Consider the following 18199-nt stretch of genomic DNA (forward strand, 5'->3'; position numbering starts at 1 on the left):
GTTATTTTTAAACAATTTTACAGCTCAAGGACAAACAATACTTTAGCTGTTCACTAGTCCATCACAAAGTACCAGGCTCAACTGCGTCTCCATCGAGAAATATATTGACACATTTTTGTATATGATCGGTAATGTGGAAACTTAGTTTTTAAGAATGCCAGGGCTGATTTTTTTTAACAAAAGTATGCGTTTTCCAGAATTCCCTGACACCAAATGTTGTGGCTGAACTTGTGACCAGGACAGATGTTCTTCACAATGAAACCTTGCTCATTTCATATTTAAGTAAGGTGGAATTAGAAAATGTCACCGTCTTCTTGACTGCTCTGACATCCGCAGCAGAAAAGGTAAGCAATTTTGAACCTTCAACTGAGGTTTATGAAATTCAAGAAGGTCACAACATTTTCAGTTTGAGAATGCTGTAACAGTAACACCAAATACTAATAGTAGGGCACCAGTTAGGCTGGATCTGTTTTACTGAAAATTTATTAAAACTTTTCTTTTTATTTTCGTAGGCAAATCTGTCTCTGGAGCTGGTAGACAATGTAAAAGAAACTCTCCTGGCTGTGGAGCTTCAGCAACTTCAGTCCAGCTTCTCTAATTATACCACTGAGCAATGGCAGGTTTTGTTTCAGAGCAGCTTAACAGTCTTGATCCAATATTTCAACGCAACCTTACTTGAGCTCCTGCCAACAAGCATTTCCTGCAGTTCCTATCAAGCTATGTAAGTACCAAGTATTTATGGAGAAATACAAAGACATCAGCAACTTATCATCTTTTAAAACAGAAAAAAATAAATCTTTCAAAACAATATTATGATGAAATCCTTATACATAATTTTTATCTTTATTTCTTGACACAGAGTAAAAGGATTTAGTCTTGATTCTTCTGAGCTGAGCGATGACACTGGGAGAGATATCTACAATTACTTCATCAAAAGATATATGATTCAACAGGCAACTTCTGCAGGTAAGACTCCAGAATAATAGCTAAGCTTTGAAAATACACACAATTTCTGTAAATATATTTCTTTATTTTATGCTGTATATAAACTTCTGACAAATCATGATTTTTCTCATTCTTCATTCACAGATATTGCTTGTGGCGCTGTAGACTACGAAACCTGGATTCAGATTAATTTTTACTATTTTTTCAAGTATGCCACCACAGAAGATCTGATCATTTACAACAAAAACCTTACACAGGTAGGTGGATATCAAAATAGATTAACAAGAAATAAGGTTATCGCCTTTATTAAAATGGTTACTTTCGTGCTTCCAATTTATACACTTACTGCAGTAGGTGTCAATGTCCAAAGGGAAACACAACGTAGAACTAGAGCCTATTGGTGTTTTTGCAGTTTTAATAAATTATAACTGAACTAGATGGTGGCCCGATTCTAATGCATTGGGTATTCTAGAATATGTATGTAGTTTATTTATGAAGATGTCAGAATAATGCAATGAATACACAGGATTCAGCCGGCCGGGCGTGATCAATTAGTGAAGCGAGTTTTATATCCTGTGCCAATTCGCGGCAGGACTGGATCTGTTGCTGATTGTTCGCTGCCGGTGGGTCGCGACCAATCAGTGAAGCCAGGGCCGGCTCCAGGTGTTTGAGGGCTACAGGCGACAGAGTCTCACAGCCCACGTAACATATAACACAGCCCATGTAGTATATAGCACAGCCACATAGTATATTGCACAGCCACATAGTATATAGCACAGCTACGTAGTGTATTGCACAACCACGTAGTATATTGCACAGCCACGTTGTATATAGCACAGCCACATAGTATATAGCACAACCATGTAGTATATTAGACAGCCACGTAGTATATTGCACAGCCACGTAGTATATAGTACAACCATGTAGTATATAGCACAGCCCACGCAGTATATAACAGAGCCCACGTAGTATATAACACAGCCCACGTAGTATATAGCAATGTGGGCACCATATCCCTGTTAAAAAAATTAAAATAAATAAGTTATATACTCACCTTCTGGCAGCCTCCAGATCAAGCCCAGGCCTTTGGCGATGCTCCTCGCGATGCTCCGTTCCCAGTAAGGCCTTGCGGCAATAACCTGTGTGTCATGGTTCCCAATGGCAGGGAAACATCAGAACACAAAAATAACGGACGAGCTCTGGGTGATGGAAGGATTAAGGAGGGGGCACCGAACCCTCACAAGAACCGCCAGGGCGATCTGGATGAGCCCTATGAAAGGCACGAACCAAATCCGAGGCATGAACATCAGAGGCAGTTACCCAAGAATTATCTTCCTGACCATAGCCCTTCCATTTAACCAGATATTGAAGTCTCCGTCTGGAAATACGGGAGTCCAAGATCTTCTCTACCACGTACTCCAATTCACCCTCCACCAGCACAGGAGCAGGAGGTTCAGTAGAAGGAACCACCGGTACCTCATATCTCCGCAACAACGACCGATGGAACACATTATGGATAGCGAAAGATGCCGGGAGGTCCAAACGAAAGGAAACAGGGTTAAGAATCTCCAAAATCCTATAAGGACCGATGAACCGAGGCTTAAATTTAGGAGAATAAACCCTCATAGGGACAAAACGGGAAGACAACCACACCAAGTCCCCAACACGAAGGTGAGGACCAACACGACGACGGCGGTTAGCAAACTGCTGAGTCCTCTCCTGGGACAGTTCCAAATTATCCACCACTTGTCCCCAAATCCGATGCAACCGATCCACTACCGCATCCACTCCAGGACATTCCGATGATTCAACCTGACCAGATGAAAAACGCGGATGAAACCCTGAATTGCAAAAGAAAGGAGAAACCAAAGTGGCAGAACTAGCCCGATTATTAAGAGCAAACTCTGCCAACGGCAGAAAGGCAACCCAATCATCCTGATCCGCAGACACAAAACACCTCAAATAAGTCTCCAAAGTTTGATTAGTTCGCTCCGTCTGGCCATTGGTCTGAGGATGGAATGCAGACGAAAGAGACAAATCAATGCCCAACCTGGCACAGACTGCCCGCCAAAATCTAGACACGAACTGGGTACCCCTGTCAGAAACGATGTTTTCCGGAATACCATGCAAGCGAACCACATTTTGAAAAAACAGAGGGACCAACTCAGATGAGGAAGGCAACTTAGGCAATGGCACCAAATGAACCATCTTAGAAAAACGGTCACACACCACCCAGATGACAGACATCTTCTGAGAAACAGGGAGATCTGAGATAAAGTCCATAGAGATGTGCGTCCAAGGCCTCTTCGGAATAGGCAAGGGCAACAATAACCCACTAGCCCTAGAACAACAAGGCTTGGCCCGAGCACACACATCGCAAGACTGCACAAAAACACGCACATCTCGAGACAGAGAAGGCCACCAGAAGGATCTAGCCACCAAATCTCTGGTGCCAAAAATTCCCGGATGACCTGCCAGAGTAGAAGAATGAACTTCCAAGATGACTCTACTGGTCCAATCGTCAGGAACAAACAGTCTACCAGACGGACAACGATCAGGTCTATCCGCCTGAAATTCTTGCAAAGCACGTCGCAGATCTGGGGAGACAGCAGACAAAACTACCCCATCCTTAAGGACACCAGCAGGTTCAGAATTCCCAGGAGAGTCAGGCTCAAAACTCCTAGAAAGAGCATCTGCCTTCACATTCCTAGAACCCGGTAAGTACGAGACCACAAAATTAAACCGAGAAAAGAACAACGACCAACGTGCCTGTCTAGGATTCAGGCGCCTGGCAGACTCTAAATAAATCAGATTCTTGTGATCAGTCAAAACTACCACCTGATGTCTGGCACCCTCAAGCCAATGACGCCACTCCTCAAATGCCCACTTCATGGCCAAAAGCTCCCGATTACTAACATCATAGTTTCGCTCGGCGGCCGAAAATTTTCGAGAAAAGAACGCGCAAGGTCTCATCACCGAGCAATCGGAACTTTTCTGCGACAAGACCGCCCCCACTCCGATCTCGGAAGCATCGACCTCAACCTGAAAGGGAAGAGAAACATCAGGCTGGCGCAACACAGGGGCAGACAAAAAGCGGCGCTTAAGCTCCCGAAAGGCCTCCACAGCAGCAGGGGACCAATTGGCAACATCAGCACCCTTCTTAGTCAAATCCGTCAGAGGTTTAGCAACACCAGAAAAACCAGCTATAAATCGACGATAAAAATTAGCAAAGCCCAAGAATTTCTGAACACTCTTCAGAGAAGTAGGCTGCGTCCAGTCATAAATAGCCCGAACCTTGACAGGGTCCATCTCAATAGAAGAAGGGGAAAAAATGTACCCCAAAAAGGAAATTTTTTGAACCCCAAAAACACACTTTGAACCCTTTACACACAAAGAATTCTCCCGCAAAACCTGAAAAACCCTCCTGACCTGCTGAACATGAGACTCCCAGTCATCAGAAAAAATCAAAATATCATCCAAATACACAATCATAAATTTATCCAAATATTCACGGAAAATATCATGCATTAAGGACTGAAAGACCGAAGGTGCATTAGAAAGGCCGAAAGGCATTACTAAATACTCAAAATGGCCCTCAGGCGTATTAAATGCGGTTTTCCACTCATCCCCCTGCTTAATTCGCACCAAATTATACGCCCCACGAAGATCAATCTTAGAGAACCACTTAGCCCCCCTTATGCGAGCAAACAAATCAGTCAGCAAAGGCAACGGATACTGATATTTGACTGTAATTTTATTCAGGAGTCGATAATCAATACAAGGCCTCAGAGAGCCATCCTTTTTAGAGACAAAGAAAAAACCGGCTCCTAAAGGTGATGACGAAGGACGAATATGTCCCTTTTCCAGGGACTCCTTAATATACTCGCGCATAGCAGCATGTTCAGGTACAGATAGGTTAAACAAACGACCCTTTGGAAATTTACTGCCAGGAATCAGATCTATGGCGCAATCACAATCCCTGTGGGGAGGGAGTGAATCAATTTTAGGCTCTTCAAAAATATCACGATAATCAGACAAAAATGCCGGAATCTCAGAGGGAATAGATGACGAAATGGACACCAAAGGTATGTCCCCATGAACTCCCCGACATCCCCAGCTTAACACAGACATAGCTTTCCAGTCAAGGACTGGGTTATGAGATTGTAACCATGGTAATCTGTCATGATCTCCATGGCCAGAGAACTAGCATAAGCCTCAATAGGAACAAGCTCTTGGAAGATGTAACTATACTGACCATGAACTAAACCTACCGCATCATCTAGAAGTAGCCAGGTAGCATGTCCTACTTTTTATCCCTATATGCCCAGCGCCGGCCGGAGAACTAAATAATGCTAGCAGAGGGAAATATAAGACCTGACTCACCTCTAGAGAAATGCCCAAAAAGGAGACAGAGGCCCCCCACATATATTGGCGGTGATATGAGATGAAACAACAAACGCAGCAGGAAAATAGTTTTAGCAAATTTGAGGTCCGCTTTCTAGATAGCAGAAGACAGAAAGCATACTTTCATGGTCAGTAGAAAACCCTAACAAAACACATCCAGAAATTACTTTAGGACTCTGGCATTAACTCATAATACCAGAGTGGCAATTCCTGATCAACAAGAGCTTTCCAGACACAGTAACGAAACTGCAGCTGTGAACTGGAACCAAAATACAAAAACAAAACATGGACGAATGTCCAACTTATCTAGTAGATGTCTGGGAGCAGGAACAAGCACAGAGAGGCTTCTGATAACATTGTTGACCGGCAAGCATCTAACAGAGAAGCCAGGTTATATAGCGACACCCAGATCTAATCAGAACAGGTGAACAGGGAAGATGATGTCACAAGTTCAATTCCACCAGTAGCCACCGGGGGAGCCCAGAATCCAAATTCACAACAGTACCCCCCCCTCAAGGAGGGGGCACCGAACCCTCACCAGAACCACCAGGGCGATCAGGATGGGCCCTATGAAAGGCACGAACCAGATCAGAGGCATGAACATCAGATGCAGTGACCCAAGAATTATCCTCCTGGCCGTATCCCTTCCACTTGACCAGATACTGGAGTCTCCGTCTGGAAACACGGGAGTCTAGGATTTTTTCCACAACGTACTCCAACTCACCCTCAACCAACACCGGAGCAGGAGGCTCAACGGAAGGCACAACCGGTGCCTCATACCTGCGCAATAACGACCGATGAAAAACGTTATGAATAGAAAAGGATGCAGGGAGGTCCAAACGGAAGGAAACAGGGTTAAGAATCTCCAATATTTTATACGGACCGATGAACCGAGGCTTAAACTTAGGAGATGAGACCCTCATAGGGACAAAACGAGAAGACAACCACACCAAATCTCCAACACAAAGCCGAGGACCAACACGACGGTGACGGTTGGCAAAAAGCTGAGTCTTCTCCTGGGACAACTTTAAATTGTCCATCACCTGCCCCCAGATATGATGCAATCTCTCCACCACCGCATCCACTCCAGGACAATCCGAGGATTCCATCTGACCGGAGGAAAATCGAGGGTGGAACCCCGAATTACAGAAAAACGGGGACACCAAAGTGGCAGAGCTGGCCCGATTATTGAGGGCGAACTCCGCCAATGGCAAAAAAGCAACCCAATCATCCTGGTCAGCAGACACAAAACACCTCAGATATGTCTCCAGGGTCTGATTAGTCCGCTCGGTCTGGCCATTAGTCTGAGGGTGAAAAGCAGACGAAAAAGACAAATCTATGCCCATCCTAGCACAGAATGCCCGCCAAAATCTAGACACAAATTGGGTTCCTCTGTCAGAAACGATATTCTCAGGAATACCATGCAAACGAACAACATTTTGAAAAAACAGGGGCACCAACTCGGAAGAAGAAGGCAATTTGGGCAGGGGAACCAAATGGACCATCTTAGAAAAACGGTCACACACCACCCAGATGACAGACATCTTCTGAGAAACAGGCAGATCTGAAATAAAATCCATCGAGATGTGTGTCCAAGGCCTCTTAGGAATAGGCAAGGGCAACAATAATCCACTAGCCCGAGAACAACAAGGCTTGGCCCGAGCACAAACGTCACAAGACTGCACAAAGCCTCGCACATCTCGTGACAGGGAAGGCCACCAGAAGGATCTTGCCACCAAATCCCTGGTACCAAAAATTCCAGGATGACCTGCCAATGCAGAAGAATGTACCTCAGAGATGACTCTACTAGTCCAATCATCAGGAACAAACAACCTATCAGGCGGACAACGATCCGGTCTATCCGCCTGAAATTCCTGCAAGGCCCGCCGCAGGTCTGGAGAAACGGCTGACAAGATAACTCCCTCCTTAAGAATACCTGTGGGGTCAGAGTTGCCGGGTGAATCAGGCTCAAAACTCCTAGAAAGGGCATCCGCCTTAACATTCTTAGAACCCGGTAGGTACGATACCACAAAATTAAACCGAGAGAAAAATAATGACCAGCGCGCCTGTCTAGGATTCAGGCGCCTGGCGGTCTCAAGATAGATCAAATTTTTGTGGTCAGTCAATACCACCACCTGATGTCTGGCCCCCTCGAGCCAATGGCGCCACTCCTCAAACGCCCACTTCATGGCCAAAAGCTCCCGATTCCCAACATCATAATTCCGCTCAGCGGGCGAAAATTTACGGGAAAAGAAGGCACAAGGCCTCATCACGGCGCAGTCAGAACTTTTCTGCGACAACACTGCCCCAGCCCCGATCTCAGAAGCGTCGACCTCAACCTGAAAAGGAAGAGTCACATCAGGCTGACGCAACACAGGGGCAGAAGAAAAACGGTGCTTAAGCTCCTGAAAGGCCTCCACAGCATCACGGGACCAATTAGCAACATCAGCACCCTGTCTAGTCAAATCGGTCAATGGCTTAACGACATCCGAAAAACCAGAAATAAATCGACGATAAAAGTTGGCAAAGCCCAAAAATTTCTGAAGACTTTTAAGAGAAGAGGGCTGCGTCCAATCACAAATAGCTTGAACCTTGACAGGATCCATCTCAATGGAAGAGGGAGAAAAAATATATCCCAAAAAGGAAATTCTCTGAACCCCAAAAACGCACTTAGAACCCTTGACACACAGAGAATTAGACCGCAAAACCTGAAAAACCCTCTTAACTTGCCAGACATGAGAGTCCCAATCATCCGAAAAAATCAGAATATCATCCAGATACACTATCATAAATTTATCCAAAAAATCGCGGAAAATATCATGCATAAAGGACTGGAAGACTGAAGGGGCATTAGAAAGACCAAAAGGCATCACCAAATACTCAAAGTGGCCCTCGGGCGTATTAAATGCGGTTTTCCACTCATCCCCCTGCCTGATCCGCACCAAATTATACGCCCCACGGAGATCAATCTTAGAGAACCACTTGGCCCCCTTTATGCGAGCAAACAAATCAGTCAGCAACGGCAATGGGTATTGATATTTAACCGTGATTTTATTCAAAAGCCGATAATCAATACATGGTCTCAAAGAGCCGTCTTTTTTTGACACAAAGAAAAAACCGGCTCCTAAGGGAGATGACGATGGACGAATATGTCCCTTTTCCAAGGACTCCTTTATATATTCTCGCATAGCAGTATGTTCAGGCACAGACAGATTAAATAAACGACCCTTTGGGTATTTACTACCCGGAATTAAATCTATAGCACAATCGCACTCACGGTGCGGAGGTAGTGAACCCAGCTTGGGTTCTTCAAAGACGTCACGATAATCAGACAGGAACTCAGGGATTTCAGAGGGAATAGATGATGAAATGGACACCAAAGGTACGTCCCCATGAGTCCCCTTACATCCCCAGCTCAACACAGACATAGCTCTCCAGTCAAGGACTGGGTTGTGAGACTGCAGCCATGGCAATCCCAGCACCAAATCATCATGTAGATTATACAGCACCAGAAAACGAATAGTCTCCTGGTGATCCGGATTAATACACATAGTCACTTGTGTCCAGTATTGTGGTTTATTATTAGCCAATGGGGTGGAGTCAATCCCCTTCAGAGGAATAAGAGTCTCCAAAGGCTCTAAATCATACCCACAACGATTGGCAAAGGACCAATCCATAAGACTCAAAGCGGCGCCAGAGTCGATATAGGCGTCCGTAGTAATAGATGACAAAGAGCAAATCAGGGTCACAGACAAAATAAATTTAGACTGTAAAGTGCCAATGGGAACGGATTTATCAAGCTTTTTAGTACGCTTAAAGCATGCTGATATAACATGAGTAGAATCCCCACAATAGAAACACAACCCATTTTTCCGTCTAAAATTCTGCCGCTCGCTTCTGGACAGAATTCTATCACACTGCATGTTTTCTGGCGTCTTCTCAGTGGACACCGCCAGATGGTGCACTGGTTTGCGCTCCCGCAGACGCCTATCGATCTGAATGGCCATTGTCATGGACTCATTCAGACTTGCAGGCACAGGGAACCCCACCATAACATCCTTAATGGCATCAGAAAGACCCTCTCTGAAAGTAGCCGCCAAGGCACACTCATTCCACTGAGTAAGCACAGACCATTTACGGAATTTTTGGCAGTAAATTTCAGCTTCATCTTGCCCCTGCGATAGGGACATCAAAGTTTTTTCTGCCTGAAGTTCCAAATGAGGTTCCTCATACAGCAAGCCCAAGGCCAGAAAAAACGCATCCACATTGCGCAACGCAGGATCCCCTGGTGCCAATGCAAAAGCCCAATCTTGAGGGTCGCCGCGGAGCAAGGAAATCACAATCCCAACCTGCTGTGCAGGGTCTCCAGCAGAACGAGATTTCAGGGACAAAAATAACTTACAATTATTTCTAAAATTCTGAAAGCTAGATCTATTCCCTGAGAAGAATTCCGGCAAAGGAATTCTCGGCTCTGATACCGGAGCATGAACAACAAAATCCTGCAAACTTTGCACTTTCGTGGCGAGATTATTCAAACCTGCAGTTACACTCTGTAGATCCATTATAGACAGGTGAACATAGAGCCATTCAAAGATTAGAAGGAGAGAGAAAAAAAAGAAAGACTGCAGCATAGACAGACTGGCAAGTGATCCAATTAAGAGCACACTAACTACTAGAGAAAAAAAAAAAAAAAAAAAAATTTTCAGCAGACTTCTTATTTCTCTCCTTTCTCAGCCAAGGATTTTAACCCTTTAGTGGGCCGGTCAAACTGTCATGATCTCCATGGCCAGAGAACTAGCATAAGCCTCAATAGGAACAAGCTCTTGGAAGATGTAACTATACTGACCATGAACTAAACCTACCGCATCATCTAGAAGTAGCCAGGTAGCATGTCCTACTTTTTATCCCTATATGCCCAGCGCCGGCCGGAGAACTAAATAATGCTAGCAGAGGGAAATATAAGACCTGACTCACCTCTAGAGAAATGCCCAAAAAGGAGACAGAGGCCCCCCACATATATTGGCGGTGATATGAGATGAAACAACAAACGCAGCAGGAAAATAGTTTTAGCAAATTTGAGGTCCGCTTTCTAGATAGCAGAAGACAGAAAGCATACTTTCATGGTCAGTAGAAAACCCTAACAAAACACATCCAGAAATTACTTTAGGACTCTGGCATTAACTCATAATACCAGAGTGGCAATTCCTGATCAACAAGAGCTTTCCAGACACAGTAACGAAACTGCAGCTGTGAACTGGAACCAAAATACAAAAACAAAACATGGACGAATGTCCAACTTATCTAGTAGATGTCTGGGAGCAGGAACAAGCACAGAGAGGCTTCTGATAACATTGTTGACCGGCAAGCATCTAACAGAGAAGCCAGGTTATATAGCGACACCCAGATCTAATCAGAACAGGTGAACAGGGAAGATGATGTCACAAGTTCAATTCCACCAGTAGCCACCGGGGGAGCCCAGAATCCAAATTCACAACAGTAATCCAAGCACCAAAACATCATGTAAATTGTACAACACAAGGAAGCGAATCACCTCCTGATGGTCTGGAGTCATACGCATAGTCACTTGCGTCCAGAACTGTGGTTTATTACAAGCCAAAGGTGTAGAATCAATACCCTTCAGAGGTATAGGGACTTCCAGAGGCTCTAAATCAAACCCACAGCGCCTGGCAAAGGACCAGTCCATAAGACTCAGAGCGGCACCAGAGTCCACATAGGCATTCACGGTAATAACTGATAATGAACAAATCAAGGTTACAGACAAAATAAATTTGGACTGCAAAGTGCCAATTGAAATAGACTTGTCAAGCTTCCTAGTGCGCTTGGAGCATGCTGATATAACATGAGCAGAATCACCACAATAGAAGCATAACCCATTTTTACGCCTATAATTCTGCCGCTCGCTTCTGGACATAATTCTGTCACATTGCATTTTCTCTGGCGTCTCATCAGAAGATACCGCCAAATGGTGCACGGGTTTGCGCTCCCGCAAACGCCGATCAATCTGAATAGCCATTGTCATGGACTCATTCAGACCTGTAGGCGCAGGGAACCCGACCATAACATCTTTAACGGCATCAGAAAGGCCCTCTCTGAAATTTGCCGCTAGGGCGCACTCATTCCACTGAGTAAGCACAGACCATTTACGAAATTTTTGGCAGTATATCTCAGCTTCATCTTGCCCTTGAGATAGGGCTATCAAAGCTTTTTCAGCTTGAATCTCCAAATTAGGTTCCTCATAAAGCAACCCTAAAGCCAGGAAAAACGCATCCACATTGAGCAACGCAGGATCCCCTGGTGCCAATGAAAATGCCCAATTTTGAGGGTCACCTCGCAGCAAAGAGATTACAATCTTAACCTGCTGGACAGGATCTCCTGAGGAGTGAGGTCTGAGAGAAAGGAATAATTTACAATTATATTTGAAATTCAGAAACCGAGATCTATCTCCGGAAAACACCTCTGGTGTAGGGATTTTAGGTTCAGAAATAGGAGCATGTATAACAAAATCTTGTAAATTTTGAACCTTCGTAGCAAGATTATTTAAACCTGCAGCCAAACTCTGAGGATCCATCTTTAAACAGGTGAGCTCAAAGCCATTCAAGGATTATAAGGAGAGAAAGGCAAAGGCTGTAATTAGAGCTGAAATACAACTGATCCAACTATGGAGCAAGCATAGGGGGGAAAAAAAAATAAAAATTTACAGACTTCTTTTATTTTCTCTCCTTTCTTCTGCCAATAAGTTTAACATAGGCCGGTCATACTGTCATGGTTCCCAATGGCAGGGAAACATCAGAACACAAAAATAACGGACGAGCTCTGGGTGATGGAATCTTGAGCTGACCGTGAGCTAAATCTACCACACAACTAATAGTAGCCAGGGAGCATACCTACGACTTCCTAGATGCCACGCGCCAGCCGGAGGACTAACTACGCCTGGTAGAGGAAGGAACAGACCTGGCTTACCTCTAGGGAAATACCCCAAAAGATGATAGCAGCCCCCCACATGTAATAACGGTGAGTTAAGAGGAAAAGACATACACAGTATGAAAGTAGATTTAGCAAAGAGAGGTCCACTTACTAGATAGCAGAAGGATACAAAAGAGGACTTCACGGTCAACTGAAAACCCTTTCAAAAAACCATCCTGAAATTACTTTAAGACTCCTGTGTCAACTCATGACACAGGAGTGGCAATTTCAGCCCGCAAGAGCTTCCAGCTACAGAGAATAACAAAAACTGTAAACTGGACAAAAGATACAAAACAAAAAGACAAAGTCCACTTAGCTGATCAGCAGACTAGTAGCAGGAACATGCAACCGAAGGCTCTGGTTACAATGATGACCGGCAAGGAAATGACTGGAGAGCAAGGCTAAATAGGAAACTCCCAAACACTGATGGAAGCAGGTGAACAGAAACAGCAAAGTGAAAACAAGTCACCAGTACCACCAGCAACCACCAGGGGAGCCCAAAAAGCGGATACACAACACCTGTGATGATGTAGCAGTCTCGCGAGACCGCTACGTCATCTGGGGTCATTGCCGCAATGCATTCTTGGGACCGAAGCATCGCGTGAAGCGTTAAAGGCTACTGCGGGCGCCGGAAGGTGAGAATATAATGATTTTTTTATATTATTATTTTTAACACTATATGTTTTTACTATTGATGCTGCATAGCCAGCATCAATAGTAAAAAGTTGGTCACACTTACAGGGTTAATGGCAGCGTTAACGGACTGCATTACACTGTGCTATGCCACAGTGTAATGCAGTCCATTTAATGGACTGCTAAAACGCTATGTGAGCGCTGACTGGGGGGAGTATGGAGGGGCCAGTTCGCAGCCGGACTGTGCCTGTCGCTGATTGGTGACACCCAGCCGGCCACGACCAATCAGCAACATGGGATTTCCGTGACAGACAAACAGACAAACACGCAAATAGATGCAAGTGGACCTTAGATGATTATTATATAGATTTGGGTAAATTTACCTCAAGTTGGATATTGTCATATGTAGCAAACAAATACAACACTAGTTTAGCGATATAGTTATTTTTAAACAATTATACAGCTCAAGGACAAACAATACTTTAGCTGTTCACTAGTCCATCACAAAGTACCAGGCTCAACTGCGTCTCCATCGAGAAATATATTGACACATTTTTGTATATGATCGGTAATGTGGAAACTTAGTTTTTAAGAATGCCAAGGCTGATTTTTTTTAACAAAAGTATGCGTTTTCCAGAATTCCCTGACACCAAATGTTGTGGCTGAACTTGTGACCAGGACAGATGTTCTTCAGAATGAAACCTTGCTCATTTCATATTTAAGTAAGGTGGAATTAGAAAATGTCACCGTCTTCTTGACTGCTCTGACATCCGCAGCAGAAAAGGTAAGCAATTTTGAACCTTCAACTGAGGTTTATGAAATTCAAGAAGGTCACAACATTTTCAGTTTGAGAATGCTGTAACAGTAACACCAAATACTAATAGTAGGGCACCAGTTAGGCTGGATCTGTTTTACTGAAAATTTATTAAAACTTTTCTTTTTATTTTCGTAGGCAAATCTGTCTCTGGAGCTGGTAGACAATGTAAAAGAAACTCTCCTGGCTGTGGAGCTTCAGCAACTTCAGTCCAGCTTCTCTAATTATACCACTGAGCAATGGCAGGTTTTGTTTCAGAGCAGCTTAACAGTCTTGATCCAATATTTCAACGCAACCTTACTTGAGCTCCTGCCAACAAGCATTTCCTGCAGTTCCTATCAAGCTATGTAAGTACCAAGTATTTATGGAGAAATACAAAGACATCAGCAACTTATCATCTTTTAAAACAGAAAAAATAAATCTTTCAAAACAATATTATGATGAAATCCTTATACATAATTTTTATCTTTATTTCTTGACACAGAGTAAAAGGATTTAGTCTTGATTCTTCTGAGCTGAGCGATGACACTGGGAGAGATATCTACAATTACTTCATCAAAAGATATATGACTCAACAGGCAACTTCTGCAGGTAAGACTCCAGAATAATAGCTAAGCTTGGAAAATACACACAATTTCTGTCAATATATTTCTTTATTTTATGCTGTATATAAACTTCTGACAAATCATGATTTTTCTCATTCTTCATTCACAGATATTGCTTGTGGCGCTGTAGACTACGAAACCTGGATTCAGATTAATTTTTACTATTTTTTCAAGTATGCCACCACAGAAGATCTGATCATTTACAACAAAAACCTTACACAGGTAGGTGGATATCCAAATAGATTAACAAGAAATAAGGTTATCGCCTTTATTAAAATGGTTACTTTCGTGCTTCCAATTTATACACTTACTGCAGTAGGTGTCAATGTCCAAAGGGAAACACAACGTAGAACTAGAGCCTATTGGTGTTTTTGCAGTTTTAATAAATTATAACTGAACTAGATGGTGGCCCGATTCTAATGCATTGGGTATTCTAGAATATGTATGCAGTTTATTTACGAAGATTTCAGAATAATGCAATGAATACACAGGATTCAGCCGGCCGGGCGTGATCAATTAGTGAAGCGAGTTTTATATCCTGTGCCAATTCGCGGCAGGACTGGATCTGTTGCTGATTGTTCGCTGCCGGCGGGTCGCGACCAATCAGTGAAGCCAGGGCCGGCTCCAGGTTTTTGAGGGCTACAGGTGAAAGAGTCTCACAGCCCACGTAACATATAACACAGCCCATGTAGTATATAGCACAGCCACATAGTATATTGCACAGCCACATAGTATATAGCACAGCTACGTAGTGTATTGCACAACCACGTAGTATATTGCACAGCCACGTTGTATATAGCACAGCCACATAGTATATAGCACAACCATGTAGTATATTAGACAGCCACGTAGTATATTGCACAGCCACGTAGTATATAGTACAACCATGTAGTATATAGCACAGCCCACGCAGTATATAACACAGCCCACGTAGTATATAACACAGCCCACGTAGTATATAGCAATGTGGGCACCATATCCCTGTTAAAAAAATTAAAATAAATAAGTTATATACTCACCTTCTGGCAGCCTCCAGATCAAGCCCAGGCCTTTGGCGATGCTCCGTTCCCAGTAAGGCCTTGCGGCAATAACCTGTGATGATGTAGCAGTCTCGCGAGACCGCTACGTCATCTGGGGTCATTGCCGCAATGCATTCTTGGGACCGAAGCATCGCGTGAAGCGTTAAAGGCTACTGCGGGCGCCGGAAGGTGAGAATATAATGATTTTTTTATATTATTATTTTTAACACTATGTTTTTACTATTGATGCTGCATAGCCAGCATCAATAGTAAAAAGTTGGTCACACTTACAGGGTTAATGGCAGCGTTAACGGACTGTATTACACTGTGCTATGCCACAGTGTAATGCAGTCCATTTAACGGACTGCTAAAACGCTATGCGAGCGCTGACTGGGGGGAGTATGGAGGGGCCAGTTCGCGGCTGGACTGTGCCTGTCGCTGATTGGTGACACCCAGCCGGCCACGACCAATCAGCAACATGGGATTTCCGTGACAGACAAACAGACAAACACGCAAATAGATGCAAGTGGACCTTAGATGATTATTATATAGATTTGGGTAAATTTACCTCAAGTTGGATATTGTCATATGTAGCAAACAAATACAACACTAGTTTAGCGATATAGTTATTTTTAAACAATTTTACAGCTCAAGGACAAACAATACTTTAGCTGTTCACTAGTCCATCACAAAGTACCAGGCTCAACTGCGTCTCCATCGAGAAATATATTGACACATTTTTGTATATGATCGGTAATGTGGAAACTTAGTTTTTAAGAATGCCAGGGCTGATTTTTTTTAACAAAAGTATGCGTTTTCCAGAATTCCCTGACACCAAATGTTGTGGCTGAACTTGTGACCAGGACAGATGTTCTTCAGAATGAAACCTTGCTCATTTCATATTTAAGTAAGGTGGAATTAGAAAATGTCACCGTCTTCTTGACTGCTCTGACATCCGCAGCAGAAAAGGTAAGCAATTTTGAACCTTCAACCGAGGTTTATGAAATTCAAGAAGGTCACAACATTTTCAGTTTGAGAATGCTGTAACAGTAACACCAAATACTAATAGTAGGGCACCAGTTAGGCTGGATCTGTTTTACTGAAAATTTATTAAAACTTTTCTTTTTATTTTCGTAGGCAAATCTGTCTCTGGAGCTGGTAGACAATGTAAAAGAAACTCTCCTGGCTGTGGAGCTTCAGCAACTTCAGTCCAGCTTCTCTAATTATACCACTGAGCAATGGCAGGTTTTGTTTCAGAGCAGCTTAACAGTCTTGATCCAATATTTCAACGCAACCTTACTTGAGCTCCTGCCAACAAGCATTTCCTGCAGTTCCTATCAAGCTATGTAAGTACCAAGTATTTATGGAGAAATACAAAGACATCAGCAACTTATCATCTTTTAAAACAGAAAAAATAAATCTTTCAAAACAATATTATGATGAAATCCTTATACATAATTTTTATCTTTATTTCTTGACACAGAGTAAAAGGATTTAGTCTTGATTCTTCTGAGCTGAGCGATGACACTGGGAGAGATATCTACAATTACTTCATCAAAAGATATATGACTCAACAGGCAACTTCTGCAGGTAAGACTCCAGAATAATAGCTAAGCTTTGAAAATACACACAATTTCTGTAAATATATTTCTTTATTTTATGCTGTATATAAACTTCTGACAAATCATGATTTTTCTCATTCTTCATTCACAGATATTGCTTGTGGCGCTGTAGACTACGAAACCTGGATTCAGATTAATTTTTACTATTTTTTCAAGTATGCCACCACAGAAGATCTGATCATTTACAACAAAAACCTTACACAGGTAGGTGGATATCCAAATAGATTAACAAGAAATAAGGTTATCGCCTTTATTAAAATGGTTACTTTCGTGCTTCCAATTTATACACTTACTGCAGTAGGTGTCAATGTCCAAAGGGAAACACAACGTAGAACTAGAGCCTATTGGTGTTTTTGCAGTTTTAATAAATTATAACTGAACTAGATGGTGGCCCGATTCTAATGCATTGGGTATTCTAGAATATGTATGCAGTTTATTTATGAAGATTTCAGAATAATGCAATGAATACAATTAGTGAAGCGAGTTTTATATCCTGTGCCAATTCGCGGCAGGACTGGATCTGTTGCTGATTGTTCGCTGCCGGCGGGTCGCGACCAATCAGTGAAGCCAGGGCCGGCTCCAGGTTTTTGAGGGCTACAGGCGAAAGAGTCTCACAGCCCACGTAACATATAACACAGCCCATGTAGTATATAGCACAGCCACATAGTATATTGCACAGCCACATAGTATATAGCACAGCTACGTAGTGTATTGCACAACCACGTAGTATATTGCACAGCCACGTTGTATATAGCACAGCCACATAGTATATAGCACAACCATGTAGTATATTAGACAGCCACGTAGTATATTGCACAGCCACGTAGTATATAGTACAACCATGTAGTATATAGCACAGCCCACGTAGTATATAACACAGCCCACGTAGTATATAACACAGCCCACGTAGTATATAGCAATGTGGGCACCATATCCCTGTTAAAAAAATTAAAATAAATAAGTTATATACTCACCTTCTGGCAGCCTCCAGATCAAGCCCAGGCCTTTGGCGATGCTCCTCGCGATGCTCCGTTCCCAGTAAGGCCTTGCGGCAATAACCTGTGTGTCATGGTTCCCAATGGCAGGGAAACATCAGAACACAAAAATAACGGACGAGCTCTGGGTGATGGAAGGATTAAGGAGGGGGCACCGAACCCTCACAAGAACCGCCAG

This window comes from Ranitomeya variabilis, chromosome 7 (genome assembly GCF_051348905.1).
Source record: "Ranitomeya variabilis isolate aRanVar5 chromosome 7, aRanVar5.hap1, whole genome shotgun sequence".
Classification (NCBI taxonomy): domain Eukaryota; kingdom Metazoa; phylum Chordata; class Amphibia; order Anura; family Dendrobatidae; genus Ranitomeya; species Ranitomeya variabilis.